Source organism: Coturnix japonica, chromosome 4 (genome assembly GCF_001577835.2).
Source record: "Coturnix japonica isolate 7356 chromosome 4, Coturnix japonica 2.1, whole genome shotgun sequence".
Classification (NCBI taxonomy): Eukaryota; Metazoa; Chordata; class Aves; order Galliformes; family Phasianidae; genus Coturnix; species Coturnix japonica.
In genome coordinates this window covers 60,989,688-61,006,134 of record NC_029519.1, presented here as the reverse complement: position 1 = coordinate 61,006,134, position 16,447 = coordinate 60,989,688, and positions in this window count along the sequence as shown.

Here is a 16,447-nt window from a genome sequence, read left to right as displayed (position 1 = left end):
AGTAGACCAAATTGAGATATGTCTCATGAACTGTTGAGGTAGTCAAAACCCCTGTGCTGTTTCTGTACATAGGAACTGGTCCTTTCACAAAGGATTTTGTTCTCCAATTCCACTTTTTTTCTTCATAAACTGCTCTTTGGAAATTCTGGCTGTTCATGCTCTACCCTTTGTCCTCTTATCCTGTGGCCAAGTAATGTTTTTTAGCAAATTTATGTGTGTGCAAAGATTGCATGGAACTTGTTATGCATACAGGTATAGAGGAAACAGGAATGGTCTCACAAACTTCAAGACCCATCACAAGGGATCTCAGGAAGGGGGAGATGGTGTTAAATGCAATGTTTGCCATAAGAGATGTATTCAGTGAGATGGCAAGAGCTTAAAAGCTGTGCTGTGCTTTGTTTTATAGTCTATGTATAGGCTTCCAAAAGCAACTGAACCATCTGATGGAGGAAAGATCCAAATGAAGCTTTTAATGCAAAAATAAAATTCTCATTGTGTCTCCTGTTGTGGAAATAGTAAACATTTCTCCTGCTGTTCTTCCAATCTATCATATGTGGCTACTCTCCTTACTGGATTCAACATGTTTATCAGTGACAGATGATGGAATTGTGTGCCCCCTCGGCAAGCTGGCAGATGGCATCAAGATATGCAATGCAGTTGCTATGGCAGGGGGAAGGGAAGCCATCCAGAGGGACCTGGATGGGTTGGAGAGGTGAGCCCGTGTGAATTTAATGAGGTTCAACAAGGCCAAGTGCAAGGTGTTGCACTTGGGCTGGGGCAATGCCAGATATTTATATAGACTGGGGAAAGAATTTCTTGATAGCAGCTCTGTGGAGAAGGACATAGAGACGAGAAGGCTCTGGGAAGACCTCATTGTGACCTTCCAGTACTTGAAGGGAGCATATAAACCAGATGGGGAACAACAGTTTATGTGGGTTGATAGCAATGGATAAGTGGGGGTGGTTTTAAAGTAATAAGGGAGATTTAGGTTATATATAAGAGGAGTATTTGCACTCGGGTTTTAATGCACTAAAACAGGTTGTCCAGAGAGGTTGTGGATGCCCCACCCCTGGAGGCATTCAAGGCCAGGCTGGATGTGGCTCTGGGCAGCCTGGTCCAGTGGTTGGTGACCCTGTACATAGCAGGCTCAATGTATGGAAGCTATAGAGCTCTCCTTGAGAGTGGTTTTTTTAGACCATGGTTTTCTGCTGCTGGTGCTAATTACATAACTTGTAGTATGATAAGGATTCTTTCAGAAAGCAGCAACCCAAACATAAAATTGAGACCTTTTCTGTTTCAAGGAAATGCTTCTCTTTTTATTTTGTCATACAAAAGTGCTGTCCTTTATTTTCTGATGTCACTGAAACTATTCGGTAATAAAAACAGATGCATAATGAGAATGGTAAATCGTTCATATAGAATAAAACAGCTGAGTGTTCCATACCAAGGACCAATCTGGGCCACATGGAGACAAAAGATGTTCTGGAAAAAAGTGGAAGGGACTGTAAGAGACGATTTAGTCTATCACTCTGCATCATACGTAGTCCTACCATTGTAGGCTGATTATTATCTACTCCGTTTAAAACCTTCTCCATTGGATATTTCATAGTCTCCTTCAGTGCTCTGTTATCCTTGCAGTTGGAAAGTCTGGTCTGATGTCTAACCCAGATTTTCACTTTGTGTCATTTGATGTTTTCTTTTGCTCATTACACAAAGGTCATAGTATCAAGGATTCCTTTTGTCTTGGCAGAATCCTTTATTGTTTTTGAAGACCACTGTGATGTTTCCTCTCTGTTCCCCCTTCTCTAGACAAAACAGATTTCAGTCTTTTTGTCTCAGTGATAAAAGTTTTTTTTTTCTTGCTTCTGTGTAAGAGGAGAAAAACAGCTTTCTTTTCCTATTTCTTTGATTAGTTGTGTGTTGAGAATATTAAGTACATGCTGTACCTCCACTGTTCATTAACTGTTTGGAGTCATTTTCTGACCAGGCCCATTTCCCAACTAGCAAAAACAGGATAGGATAGAGTCATAAACTGCTTAAAAACTATGGAAAAGGAAAGCAGGACATACAAGATTTCAATTTAGAGTTTCACGTCTATAAAGGTGTTCTGCATGAAGTGAAAAAGTAAGTGAAAGGGATGTCCCACTGGGACGTGACTTGACTTCTGCCTCAGCAATGAGATGATTAAATGATTCTCTTCTGATTATACCCATCCATTTCTTTCCTTCTTCTTTTAAGAACTTCTCTTGATTGTTGCACCGTTTCTTCTAGAGAGGTATGGTTAAAGAGCAGAAGGCTGCAGATCTGTTACGAATGATAACAAGAAAAATACTGCTCTAGACCTTCTGGTGAAAAAAAAAAACACAAAACCTGATGTTTTTTCTTCCTTTCAAACACTTGAAAAGTTAATAAAGATATGTCAGGAAAAAAAAAAAAAGTTGAAAGGAAGGAAAAGGATCCCTAGCATCCTTACCTGCCATAAGGAATTTTTTTATTTTTTATTTTTTTTATTTTTTTTTCAGGAGTACCAAATAGATGGTACAGTTGTTTTTGTAACCTTTGCAAATCTAAGCATTGGTACAATGCTAATGTTTGATCCTCCAGAGCATTTCAATTTCTTTTATATTGGTGAAAGCATAAGGAGTAGAAGGAGATGTGTCGCTGTAAAGACAAGGAAAGTAATGGGTGATGCTTAGATAAGAACAAATTCCCCTCTTCTTTCTACTCAGTAGACCTTGAATAACTGAGGATGATGCTGTTACTGAGACCAGTGGTCTGACTGATCTTAATCCTCCAGACCCAGTAGTCTGCTTTGGGAAGACTGGTAAGAGGTTTTTATTTACTGCTACAAATAGCTTATATAACTATTTCCTACTAAAGAGGGAAAGATTTGTTGTATAGAATATAAGAGAACACAGTTAAGTGTTATTCCCATATTTTAAATGAGCAGAATAGTGTAAGGGTGCAATAGAAGCTTTAAGCTTGACTTAAATCAACACAGTCTTAAAAGAAGAAAGCAAAGCAAATTCAAAGTTCTTAATGTCAGGGGAAGATTAGGTATTGGTGTGTAATCAACTCTTGCTATGGGACTGTACTGATGTGTTGCACAGGGATTTCTTCTGGAATGATTTAAGATTGATCCAGTATTCTGCTGCTAATGACTCAGTGCTCCATCCTTAGAATCCAATTTGACTGCACACCAGTCAGCTGCTCACATCAATAAGCTTATGTCTGAAAAGATCCCCACTGCGTGATACATCAATAATGCACTTACCAGTGTAATCCAGTATAAACTAGTATAGCTGAAGGGCTTGACCTGTCTGAAGTCCTGCTAAGTGAATATCTCTAGTGCCTAGTAATTTACTCTTCTTGGCATTTTAAATGCTAGCTTTTATTTTTCTTGAAAATTTTAAATAAGAACAGAACAATGACAGCATGCCACCAGCTTTATTCTTAGTCTCTAATGAAATCCAATTGTGACCTTACAATAGGAACAGAAAGCACTGCACTAAATCAACTTCTAGTTCGATGTGCTCTTATCCTACCATTTTACTAGTGAAGTTTTTGGAATGGTTCAAGAATGGAAAATATGTTACAAAGTTCAATATGTACCAAAGCATTAATTATTTAGAAGACAAATCATGAAGGCATGAGCAAAACCAAAGAATGGAATAATATATAAAGTGGAAGGTGATTTAAGAAAAGCAGGGGAGATAAGAGAGTAACAAATGAGACTGGAGATGTAGAAAAGAACTTTGAAAGTCTGGTGTCATTGAAGAAAATACATTTTAGAAGGATTGAAAGGACAGCAAGTTAAGATAAGGAGTATTTCAGAGGAAGAAACAAATGATCAGGTTAAAAGATAATAATTATTATTTTTTTTTAATTTATGAATACTGAATACAAGTGACATGCTTAGAAAAATGTCTTATAGCTGCTGTTTAGCCTTTTTGTCCTGCTCTGCAACTGTTCTCGTTGCTGAGTTCAGGTAGCATTTAGAAGCACTGTACATGATCATTCGGTATAATTTTGCCTTTAAGCCTTGATAACTAACACTAATCTGCTGAAGAGACCATATTGTAGATCTAATTGCATATTATTTAGTTAGAAACTTCACTGCAAAATAATTCATACTGTTATTGTAGTTCTCCTGTGAATTTCAAGGTCTTTCTAGTCTTTGTATGAAACAGACACAAGAGTGCAACACATCTCATTCAACAGTTCTACATTGTTCTTTCACATTCTGATCAAGAGCACTGTGTACAAATATTCTGCATTATGAAAAACTCTTTGAGAGCAGCTTGCTGTGTAATGAGGTCTGTTACAGTGATTGCTGTGTGAAGCTCTTGCTTTTACAATACAAGCTGAGTGTTGCTGTGCCTCATCCAGAAATTTATTTGTGAGTTCTTTTGTTAGCCTCATGGTAGTCTGGGCTCACCTAGAAATAAAAGCCTGAAAAGAGCAAAGTCAGAGTGAGAGTGGCAGCAAATTTTTAATCAAAGATTAGATACATGTGTTCTCTTTCCCTTCATCGCTTCTGAGATATTAGAAGCTTCCTTGACTAGGCTTATTCAACAAAAAATTGTTATATATGGTCTGAATGAATCAGGACTGCTTGGTGCATGCAGGTGCTAACAGAGTAGCAGTAATGTGAGGGAAGGAATTTTCAATCCAGCTCCAGCTGCCTAATTTAAGGTCTTTAATATCTTAGGATATGCAGAGCAGCAATTCTGCTCTAATATATTGGTAATTCTGATCTTTAGAAAGCAAGAAATGAATTTTAGTTTGTTGTTCTTTTAATAAGATTGTTCAGATTAATTTTGTAGTACACACAGTACAACTTGAATACACTCACAGGGAAAAAAAAAAAAAAAGGCAAGAAAACATCATCCAGCTGCATGAATATATACATTTAAACCTCAAATAACTATTCAGAGTATTATTCATTTCATGATTATAGTTGTTGCTTCTTGAGTTTGTTTTTCTTTTCCTCCACTTTGAGTAGCTCTCAGTCACAGGCATCTACATTGTCTTCATATGTAGAGATGGGCAATACTGCAGTTAAATAGTAATGATTTCTTTAATTTCTATTCTTGTTTCGCCTAGTGCCATCTGTAAACCGTGCTGTTAACTCCCCTCAGAGATCTTATTTGCATGCCCAACTGCTCTTTGAAATTTAATTTACAGGGATCAGTGAGTGACTGACACACATCCACAGAGACATAATAAAAACCTATGAATATAAATCACATTTGATTCTATCCATGTCTTTTGTCTGAGGTCCAGTTTCTATTTATTTTACAGAGATATAAAAGAAACTGCAGTTTCAAATTCATACTCACTTGATGGCCAATCAAGTTGAAGAAACTTCAAACCCTTCTCCATCATCACTTCTGAGATATGACCCTTGATTGGTCTTGTTCAACAGTTTGTGTCTACCCAGAATGTCAGCCAATTTTAACATAAAACAAACAAGCAAACAAAATAGGAACTCCTACCTAGCTCTCCCAACTCGCTCCATTTATTGTTGGTTCTCCTCCTCCCCCATCCCTGAATCATTCTCATAAACATGCTAAATCTGCTATTAGAGTTAACAATGTGTGGGAAAGGGTAAGAAAACTCTTACTCTGCACACTACTAAGAAAGATCAACTGAATGTCATTAAGCTGACTGAAATGACATTTATATAACTATCTTTGAAAAACAGCAGGGAAGGACTTTGGCTTATAAGGAGAGAAAGACTATTCTTTATAGTATGTATAAAATGAAGGTGTTAGAGGAACTGTTATACTCTGAAAGATATTTGTGATCAGCCTTATCTGCTCTTTTTTTCAAGGATCCTGAATTACTAAGCTCTGGCTTGAAATACAGTTTTTAAGTTAAAACAGTCACCCAGAATCATGCCACATTTGTGGTTTTGAAGAAAAGCCTGTATTTCATGTCTTAAAGCACAAAAGGATGGTACTTGAGGTCTGTCACTTTCGTTGCTCTTACTCTTTAGCAAATGCAAGGTGGTTTGAGTTGGTGCTACTATCTTTCATTGCAAGCCAAAGTAAGAAATTTTCTTAAGCTAGGAGAAGCAGCTGCATGTGTGACATCCCCTGCATATGGATGTTATTCCTCATATAATTGAGGGGAAAAAAAGTCAAGGAGGAAGGTACACAATGTATGATGGAAATAGGAATAACAGAACTATCTGTTTTAAATGTTTGGAAGTAATAATATTCCTGTGGCTGGTTGTTTCTGAGTACAGTCGTTCTCTGAAATAAATGTAATCTTGTATTCATTCTGAGTATTGAATGTTGAATTTCCATTTTCTCTGCCTAGATAAGATTTTTAAGCAATTATAAGAATTGTTAACATTGAAGTTACAAGACTGCAGTTCTAAAAATGCAGTTGCCTAACATATATACTATATATACTATATCAGAATATCAAAATCTATACCATTAAAAAGTAATCTCTTCATATCTGTAGCAAAAGTGATGCCAATGAATTCTTTACTTACCATAGTTAAAAATGTATCAAAATTGTGTTTTTTGATTGTTTGTTTGTTTGCTTTTTTTGTTTGTTTCTTGTAGTATCCTGTGTTGCTTTGGCTCTGGAACTCTATCTAATGGTGTTAGATTGTAGGTGAAAATAGTGGGATTAGAAGGGTTTAAGATGAGACAGGACCAGAAGCGGATCCCAACAAGTTAGTCAAAGAGATTCACTGACACCTCAAGCCAGAGACTTCTTTTTCAACTGCCAAGTTCCACGCAGTTTTCTGAATGCCTCACAGGAGGCAGAAATATCATCCCTTGCTTGCTCAGTTCCTCTAAGCGTAGGTGTGTTGTCTACTGAAAATGGGTGGGAAGACATCCTGCTATATGTTTTAATTTATCAAGACCTGGGATCTGTCACACTTGTGGACCTGCAAAGCATGCAAGTGATGCTCTTTGTATGTCAGCACTTCATAACAGAGTAAGACGCTGAAGTAATATACCCATGCTTATAGATAAAGCTGGAAGAAAATGCTCAATACTATGAGAACTATTACTCAGTTCTCAGCACTGAGAACAAGGTGAAAACCCTGAGACATACAAAGTGTGTTCCAGAGGATCTTGGCTACTCTAGCTGCTCTGTACCCTGCTTTAGATGAGAATGGAAACAAAGTTTATGTTCCTGGTTAGACATTGACAACCTGGTGTGTGTTTGTTGATTTCAGGATATTTGCTTTTTTTTTTTTTTCTTTTTGTTTCTTTTTTTTTTTTTTCCTTCTCCTGGGGCAAACAGAATTTCAGCAAACATTTTTAGGACAGTTAAGTAATCCTGTATTGTATTGTTTTGTTTTCTGGAGCTGTCTGTATATATACTCCAAAGGGTTCCTTCTTACTGTGGCTAATCTTTCTAGTATACAGAAAGGTACACTTTCTACTAATTGGGCTGTTCATTCTAAGTATCAAGTTTGGAGCTATTTGTCTTAAGTCTTTGCACTGACTTGGTCTGCCTCAGATAACCCCTTATGTAAAGGAGGACAAAAATACAGAAGAGAAAATGAAAAGCTGCTGAAAATCCCAGACAAGCAGCAGCTCCAGACAAGAATATTCCCTACTGGTATGAGCCCACAACAGGAGAAATAGCTTTTTTTTTATCTGCAGAACTTCTAGGTACTGAATTCTGATTTTCTATCACTGGCTGAAGTTAGTAACTCAGTGAAGAAGATATAATAGGCAATGTAGCTTCACAAATGTGAAAGTTACTGAGTGAAATAATACCTGCCTTCCCAAAACACTGTTCTGAGACAGTCTGATGTATATGTATGGATTCAATAAACTTCATGCAGCACACAAACCCAAACCATGCCACATTAAAAATAACCATATTACTAATGGCACTGATAATAATACAGTAGCACATGGAGACAGAACTTCAGTTTTTCCCTTTTCTCCTAATATAGGAGCTACTTCTACAGGTACAAGCCAGAAAGTGAAGCCACAGTCTGACAGTGAGGGTTACTTAAAATTCTACAGAACATACATCTCCATTCCTCATTTTGGCCAAGGCTGAGATTGATGTGGATACAGGTATGCAAAAAGAATGCAGAAGACTTCTGGCATTTCTTCTGTGTTGTGATGTCCCAGCATTAGGGCATGACATGTGGATGCAGAGATGAGACCAGGCCAGATGTGGAGCTAGAGACAGTTGCAGTGATCCTGGCTCTGTTCTCTCCCCTCCTGAGCACTGGGGCTAGGCAGGGATGACTTGGAACTTGCCTCTTGGTGGTGGGCTTGGTTTGATTAGCAGAAGAGATTTAGCAGCAGTTACAGCTATGAGGCAATTTTTTTTTTTTCCTATGTCTAGGCTAACATCAGTTTCTTGAAGCACTCACAGATAGCTGCTTTAGGCAGTTAAATCTCTCATTCTTCCTCCTCAGACACTTTTCCAAACTTAAATTAGGACTGATATAAACAGGTTGTTTGTTTATAATCTATTAGTGTATTTTGCTGTGTTAATTAGTCCTTGGAACACATCGTGTCTCCTGCATGTTTGGTTCACTTCAACTAAGCATCTCTTACAAGGGGACACAAAGTTTCTTTAAGCTGCTTACCTGAGATTGAAATGATGTACATGTAAACCTGCATACCCACCCTATCCTCAAAATTTCATTTGTATGTTCTTGTTAACTACCCCAAAATAAAAGATTAAAACCAAATAAAAATTAAAAGCCCTTGGCATTGAGAAAAACATGTCCCCAAAGGAAGTATTGAGTTTTTCTTGTCTTTTAAAGAACACCTATCCAAACATCCTGGCACATAAGTGTGCAAAAGATATTTCTCATTAGTCATTCTTTCCAGACATTTGTCTGTATTCTTCCTGCTGTACCCTTCACTTCCTACCCCCTCCCCCCAAGAAATAGTTAGAAATGTTCTTTCAACGTTACTGTACTCTCTTGAATCTTTTTCTGGTTTTCCCTTTTATTTTTTTCCCCATCCATGTCCCACTCAATCAGTTTCTTTTTTTCCTGATTTCCTTGCAATTTTTGAGATGCTGTGATGACATGTCAAGAATTAGCACAGAATTTTCACTTCCTTCTTTCAATATATGACCCAGCCTGTCCATCAGGTAATCAGATAAGTCAGATGGTTTTCTTTCCTTCTAGGAGAATGTAAAGGCTGGTGCTGAGTTATTGCTTATCTTCAGTGGAATACCCACCGGACCGAGATGAGAACAAATATTCAGTTCTCTCCTGTCTAGTTGATTCAGAATAACCTCTGTACAATGAAGGCCTTTTGTATCAAACTTCAGATTTCCAGAGAGTTTTGTCATTTTTCATTCCAGTGCTTGTTCTGAAAACTTTATAACTGAGCAGGGCTTTTATTCTCTGTAGGTTCTGGAACAATGTGCATTTTGGACATGGTGCTTTTTAGTCTGTGCAACCATTGCTGCAGATTTGTATGTTTATAAATAAAGCTGAACAAAGAAACAATATTACCCTTTTGGAATAGGGTTTATTAGCATTTTGATAGCTTCTTTATCCTGGAAATAGCCTTTTGCTTTTGGCCTCTTACTTCTTTTCTCCATCCTGAATCTGTCATCTTTCCCTAATAATTAGAATTTATACTGAGTAATCAAGGCTTAGGTTGTCACGGCAAATAAAAGGAAAAAAAAAAAAAATCATAGAAATGAATTACAACATGTTCTTCCTGCAGATAAGAATAGCATATATTTGCTTTATAAATCATGTTTGGAATATGTAAATTACTAGAATATCAGATTGTGAGGGCTGGATGAAAAGCTCTAAAATTTTAAATATTCAAAAGCCATACATAATTTACTATAGGAATAACACTAATGATATTTTTAGGGGATGAAAAAAATCACTTGGCTACGTAAAATAAAAATGGATGGCAACATTTTCTGACAGCAGTTAAGCCACTAAATGAGTAAGAGGCAGCATTCACTGAACTACCACCAGCATAGTAATGTTGGTGAATAAATATTCCTGGATTACTGATTCCAAGTATGCGATACATGGCTTTCAAAACAGTTCTAAATCTATGAAATTGGTAGATTAGATGCAGCAACATTTTAACAGTTTTTCTGTTATTATATACATTCACTGTGATAATACAAAGTTACTTTATATCTTCAGAATTAGCAAAAGCAATCAATGTTAAATATGATTGAACCCCATTAATCTATTTACTTCAGTGAAAGTTGTTTTGAGGAATAACTGCAGTCTTCCCATGTGTCATCCTTTAACAAAGAAAATGTTCTTAGTTTAATGGCTTGATAGGTCAGCAGCTATTAGAAATTGAATGAATAGGGCAGAACATAGTACTTTCAAACAAATGTCTGGAACTTCAAAATCACATCACATTTAGAAAGATCACAGATGGAGCAAACTTCTATTTCATTAAAAATCAAACTTTTATTATTTCCATTCTTAAGTTTCTAAAGACATTTACAAAGATGATAGAAAACTCAGTCCTTCCTTAGTAGTGTGTTGCGTATGATTTTCAGAAACAGATTTCACTTTGCAGGAAAATAATGTACCTAAACCAGTGAAAAAACAGCTTAATTCACACCGCTTTGAAGCTTTACTTTCACACCTTTTTTCCTGGATTTACTGATTCCTTAGACCCTCAGGTCTCTTGAACAGAGTAAGGCATACTTCTAGAACACATTAAGAAAGTAAATATGTTCTAGGAACTGTAAAACCAGCTTTCTAATCTCTGCTCTACTATTTACCTCTGTTGTGACTCCAGGCAACAGACAGAGTAAGGCAATGAGTAAGAGAAGCCAAGCGAAATGGTGAAATACTGATCTTCACTACCTTACTTGTCCCTCTTAATGAAGTTACTGACTTCATTCAGTGCTTCAAAGACATGCTGTATCAACTGAGACTGTGTTTTGCTTAAAGCTTATTGTCTGTCTTCTGTTAATTGATTCAGGGTTATTATTATATTTCATTTTTGCATCTATCTTAGCCAATGTCATGTTGCCAAGACAAATACTTGGGATACATAAATCTATGTATTTAAAAACAAACAAAGAGAAACCTCCAGAAATACATAAGAATTAGCCATGGATTCTCTTTCTAAAACTCACCGTTCAGCTAACAGTTCACATGCATTTGAAAGGACAGAAGAAGACTGAACAGTGAGTAGCAGTTGCAAGTGCTGCCTGGAGGAGCAGGATTTTGGTAGTCAACATAGGAGCCTGAAGACACAGGAGCCCTGCCTTGCCATGTACGTTTGCATTAATTTGCAGCAGGTGTTTGTCAAATTATTAGTCTTTGAGTAGAGAATGATGATGTATGGTTTTCTGTCAGATATTCCTCTATGATTAGTGTAGTATGTAACATAGACAAGTGCACAGATTTCCTCCATTAATCTTAAAAAAAAAAAATAAAAAAAAAAAAATCAATATAAACAAACAACAGTGAAACTTATCTATCTCATTGGAACCCAGAACAAGAGCATAGCAGAACTTCTATGTTTACTACTGACAACAGTATAAAATTTTTTTCTGGGTAAGTGTCACCACAACTTTAACTGTGGGCCTCTAAACTGTCTATGTACTATTGAAGATATATTTTCTATGATATATTTATCAACTTAATGAATCTTTCAATTGTGCGTGAGCATTCTCATGACACACCCATGCAGATCTATCTAGTTTTAATTTTTTTCCAATATGCTAACTAAATCACATTCTTCAGTTATCATTATTTATTCAAATGAATCAACAGAATAAAGCTAGAATAGTCAGTCTCTAAGGAGTTCATCTGAGTCCTTCTCTACATGAGAGAAAACTCAGCCACAAGTATTAGCGGAACATTGGTCAGGAAGGAAACTTCCATACATAATTATGTTTAAGGACTGGATCAAAAGAAATAACAAGTGTTTGAGATAATCATAGCCTCTCTGGGCAAGCTGCTACAGTGTCTCACCACCCTCACAGAAAAAAAAAAAAAAATTCTTTCCTAATTTCTAGTCTAAATCTACCCACTGAAGTTTAAAGCCATTTCCTCTTGTCCTACTACTACGTGCCCTTATAAGAAGTCCCTTCCTATCTCTTCTGAAAGACCACCCTCAAGTACTGGAAGGCTGCTGTAAGGTCTCCCTGAAGTCTTCTCCAGGCTGAAAATATCCTACTCTGTCAGTCTGCCCCCACAGAGAGATGCTCCAGCCCCCAATCATTTACATGACCCTCCTCTGGATCCACTCCAGTAGCAAAATATATTTCTTGTGTTGGGACTCCACAACTGGATGCAGTACTCCAGGTGGACTCTCATGACAGCAGAGTAGAGGGGCAGAATTGCCTCCCCTGACCTGCTTAGTCACATTTCTCTTGATGCAACCCAGCATGTAGTTGGCCTTCTGGGCTGCAAGCACATTGCCAGCTAGTGATGACTCTTTCATCAACTCATATCAACAAACCCTTCTCATCAGGGATGCTGCTCTCAAGGCATTCTCCACCCAGACTGTATTTGTGCTTGGAATTGCCCTGACCCAGGTGAAGGACCTTGCACTTGGCCTTGTTGAACTTCATGAGGTTGGCACAGCCCCACCTCTGTCTGTACAGGACCATCTGAATAGCATCTCTTCCCTCTAGCATGTCAGATAAAAGACCCTTCCCTCTTTTGCTCGTCATCTTAAATGTGAGATAAATACATCCCTTTAAGAAATATATAGCTTATTTCCTGTTCAGTGAAATATTACCACTGCAAATACCACAGGGAATAGCTGTCATTACAAATTCTTTAACTTAAAACCCATTTTAGCAACAGCCAAATGCCTTTTCTCTAGTTTGCAGGCCACTTTGAAATTGACTCACCAGGCATGAATGAATGTCTGTAATAAACCTTTTCTGCAGTCAATGTTTCCTCATGAATTTGAAAGCAAGTGACTCCTACGCAGAAACAAAGGCATCACACCTAGACACACAAGTGTGCATTCCCTTCACCTCATAGAAGAGCAAGGACCAGGGCTTGGGCTTGTGTAAGAACTCTGCCACGTAACCCCCTCACTTTCCTGTCCTACCTGCTAACCATATTTTCATTCTCACAACCAAAACCAATATCATGATATGATCACACTTACCGTCTTTTCTGCTCTCCAGATACCGTCAACACTCATGATTACACTATGACTTAAGTGTACATCAGAATCTTGAATTCTGCTCCACTTTGGCTTTTTTTTTTTTTTTTTTATTTTTTTTTTTTTTTTTACTTCTTTTTTTTTTTTTTTTTTTTTTTTTTTTTTCTTCCATTTTTATCTCAAAGCACTGGAGAAAACTTCTGCTTCATTTAAGAAATGGTGAATGGAATACTTCAGTTTCTGTTTTTAAAAAGTAGGACTGTGTAGCAATGAAGGCTGAAATGCAGAACAGCTAAAAGGGCAGCTGACTACACAGCAGCCCTCCGGGACATGCTGGCATGCCATCCCACAGTTCAGCACTCATCTTGTTCTTATTCTAGCAGTTCATGGTCAGAATTTGATGTTCCAGCCACAGCCTCTGGGGAGAGAACATGAAAGTCATGCTGCCTTTGCTTCTATACTCTGACTTCTTACTGCTGGCACTGAATCCCATTTATTTTGCCCCTTGCCTCTATGCTGTTTTTTGATTTTAGGGAGTCTCTCCTTTTGCATTTTTCTGTAGTTCAAAATTTCCAGCATTTCTGAAAGGGGTCATTTAGTGATAAGACTGGAGTGAATGGCCTCAAGTCACTCTAGGGAAGCTCATATTGGTACAGGTTGGATATCAGGAAAAATTTATTCTCCAAAAGAGTGGTCAGTCACTGGAGTAGGCTATCCAGGGAGATGGTTATGTCAGCATCACTTGGGACATTCAATAAATACATAGATGCTGTACTAAGGGACATTGTTTAGTGTGGAAATAATGGTGGTAGCTGGTCAGTTGGACTAGACAGTCTTGGAGGTCTTTTCTGTGATCTGCATCTTGTTCAGCCTGCAGTCTTAATGGTGCTAAGAGATAGAATTCTTCTCTTGCAAAATTGTTCTTTGAGTCAAAGAGAGTCAGTTGAGTTCACTGAAGTAGAAAAATAATAAGACAGAGCCCTGGTAGATCTCTTACACAAAGTTATCTCATTATTAATAAGAAAATAAAAGAATAAATTTAAGTGAGGATACTACTAAGGTAGTAGTCAGTCAATTTCTACTTTGTCCACAAAGTAAAACTAGACAGAAGTTGCTGACAGAAATGCTTTGCTGGTTTTAGATATTATGACTCTTCAAAGAAATATAATAAAAATCAGGAGTCATTAGGTTTTTAGACCAGGGATTCTGCTTTTTGTTAATGTCACCTAACAGGCTCTACAGAAAATGTACAGTATGTACTCAGTTGAACAGCATGTTCCACATCCAATTAGAGCTGATATGAATGGCAATTTGTGAAAACTGTCATACTGGTTTCACAAAGTGCAATTTGTTCATTCTCATCTCAGAGTACTAAAGCTCTTGAAGGCCTTATTCCTAGTTTGTTGAAGATACATGAAAGCTAAGTGTAACAATATCTCTAACAGAATGCTTTTAGGGTAACTGTTACTCCTAACACCTGCTATGTGATTTGCATTTGGGTTAGAACACAACATGATAAAACAGGTGCTACAGCTGTGACAAGATGTGCTGAGAAATTTGAGGCAAACCTTGGTAAATCCAGCTTGAAATCAGAATTTAGACCTAAAACCCACACCTTCATATCTATCATTTATTTTTGAGGTTTTACTGCATGCAGTCCTGTTACCTAAATTATCTTCTGCATTCCTAGTTTGCATAATGTTGGCACCAAACATTTGAAGATGTTACAGATTATATTTAAATACTAACATTTAAATCTCCTCAGAGTGAGAAAGGAATTGCATGTTGGTTTTTTTCCCCCACTGTTTATTTTGTTTCTTCCCACAGAAATTCTTGTTACTGCAATATTCCCTAGGAAATGAAGAAATACATCTTATGCAGTCATCCAGAAAGGATCAGTATGGAAGCTGTGGAAGAACTGTTCTTCCAAGAACTGGGGAGGGTGAGAAAATATTCTGCTGCTCAATTTTCAAGCTTCTACATCAGATCCAGACAAACTGGAAATGCAATAAATAGAAAATGGAAACAGTAATCCACAGGGCAGCAAATGAACAGCAATGTTATGTACAATTATTACATATAATGTTCTGCATTTTTTCAGTAAATATGTGCTTTCACTTGTACATTAGACCAGGTTTTTACATATTTATTTTTTCCCCCCTCAATATGCCATCACAGTTTCACATGAAATGTGAAACAAAAAACCCCACAGATGATTATGCAGAACCAAAATGTTACATCTGATTGTGCTTTGGGAACATGAGCATCATCTGTCACTTCATTAAAAAAAAAAAATAAAAAAATGTTATGAAGAGACACATTCTCATCAGACTGTATGCTTTGAATAAGCATTCAGAGTTTTAAGTGTAAGAAAAGAGATCTAGCATAGTTTAAAATTATCTCTCATTGGCAACAAGGTAATAGTGAGGTAAAATGGGAGTATGTATTAAATAATACCCACCACAGAAGATAAGCAGGATTTTAATCTGTTTTTCACTGAAAGACAGATTTTTATCAATGCAAGGGAAGAAAAGAATCAGCCTATGCCAGCAAATTATTAGTTCTTGCAAACTAGCTGTTCTTACAAATGCATATTGTATCCTCTAAGCATTTTTCATGTTTTTCCACTCACAGAATTCTTTCTCCATACAGATGGTTTTAAAATTTGATTTCCTGCAGAAAGGGACATACTTTTTAATATTGAACAGTTTTCATTCTTTCATGGGAATTGGCTACTTTTTTTGTTTTGTTTTAAGAACACTTAAATACTTGATATATGCATCCAAAGTGACTGGTAGGGTGGAATCACTCTAGCAGCTTTCCCCCCCAACTGCCAGTGTACTTACACACTGTGTTAAATGACAATTTATTAATATATAGTTTACATTTATTGATATGTGTTTTATATTCACTATATGGCATAACCCTTTCAAGAACATAAAATTTTGAGATAATATATATTTGCTTAGATTTTCATTGCTGCCTGAGAGCATATTGCTGAAGTTGAGCTGTCAACAGGAAAACCCGAACAATTCAATTCCCATGAAGCATTTAAAACTCAAAGAACAGATGGTGTTGAGAAGCGGCACTACAGCCTGCTGCTCCCTGAGATTTGAGGAAGGCCCTGTAGCTTTCCATGGAAAACAATCTTTTTCTTTTTTTTTTTTTTCCCCTAGTTCATCCATTATGCATAAGTGTGATTAAAAAAAAAAAAACAAACAAAAAACCTAAAAATATAATTTCTTCTACTGAAGAGAATTTGAGTACTGACTGCAAAATCATAATTCATACATTCTGATCTCAGTGTCTACCCTTTGGATTAAGACACGTGTTTCACAGACACATGTAGCATATGCATT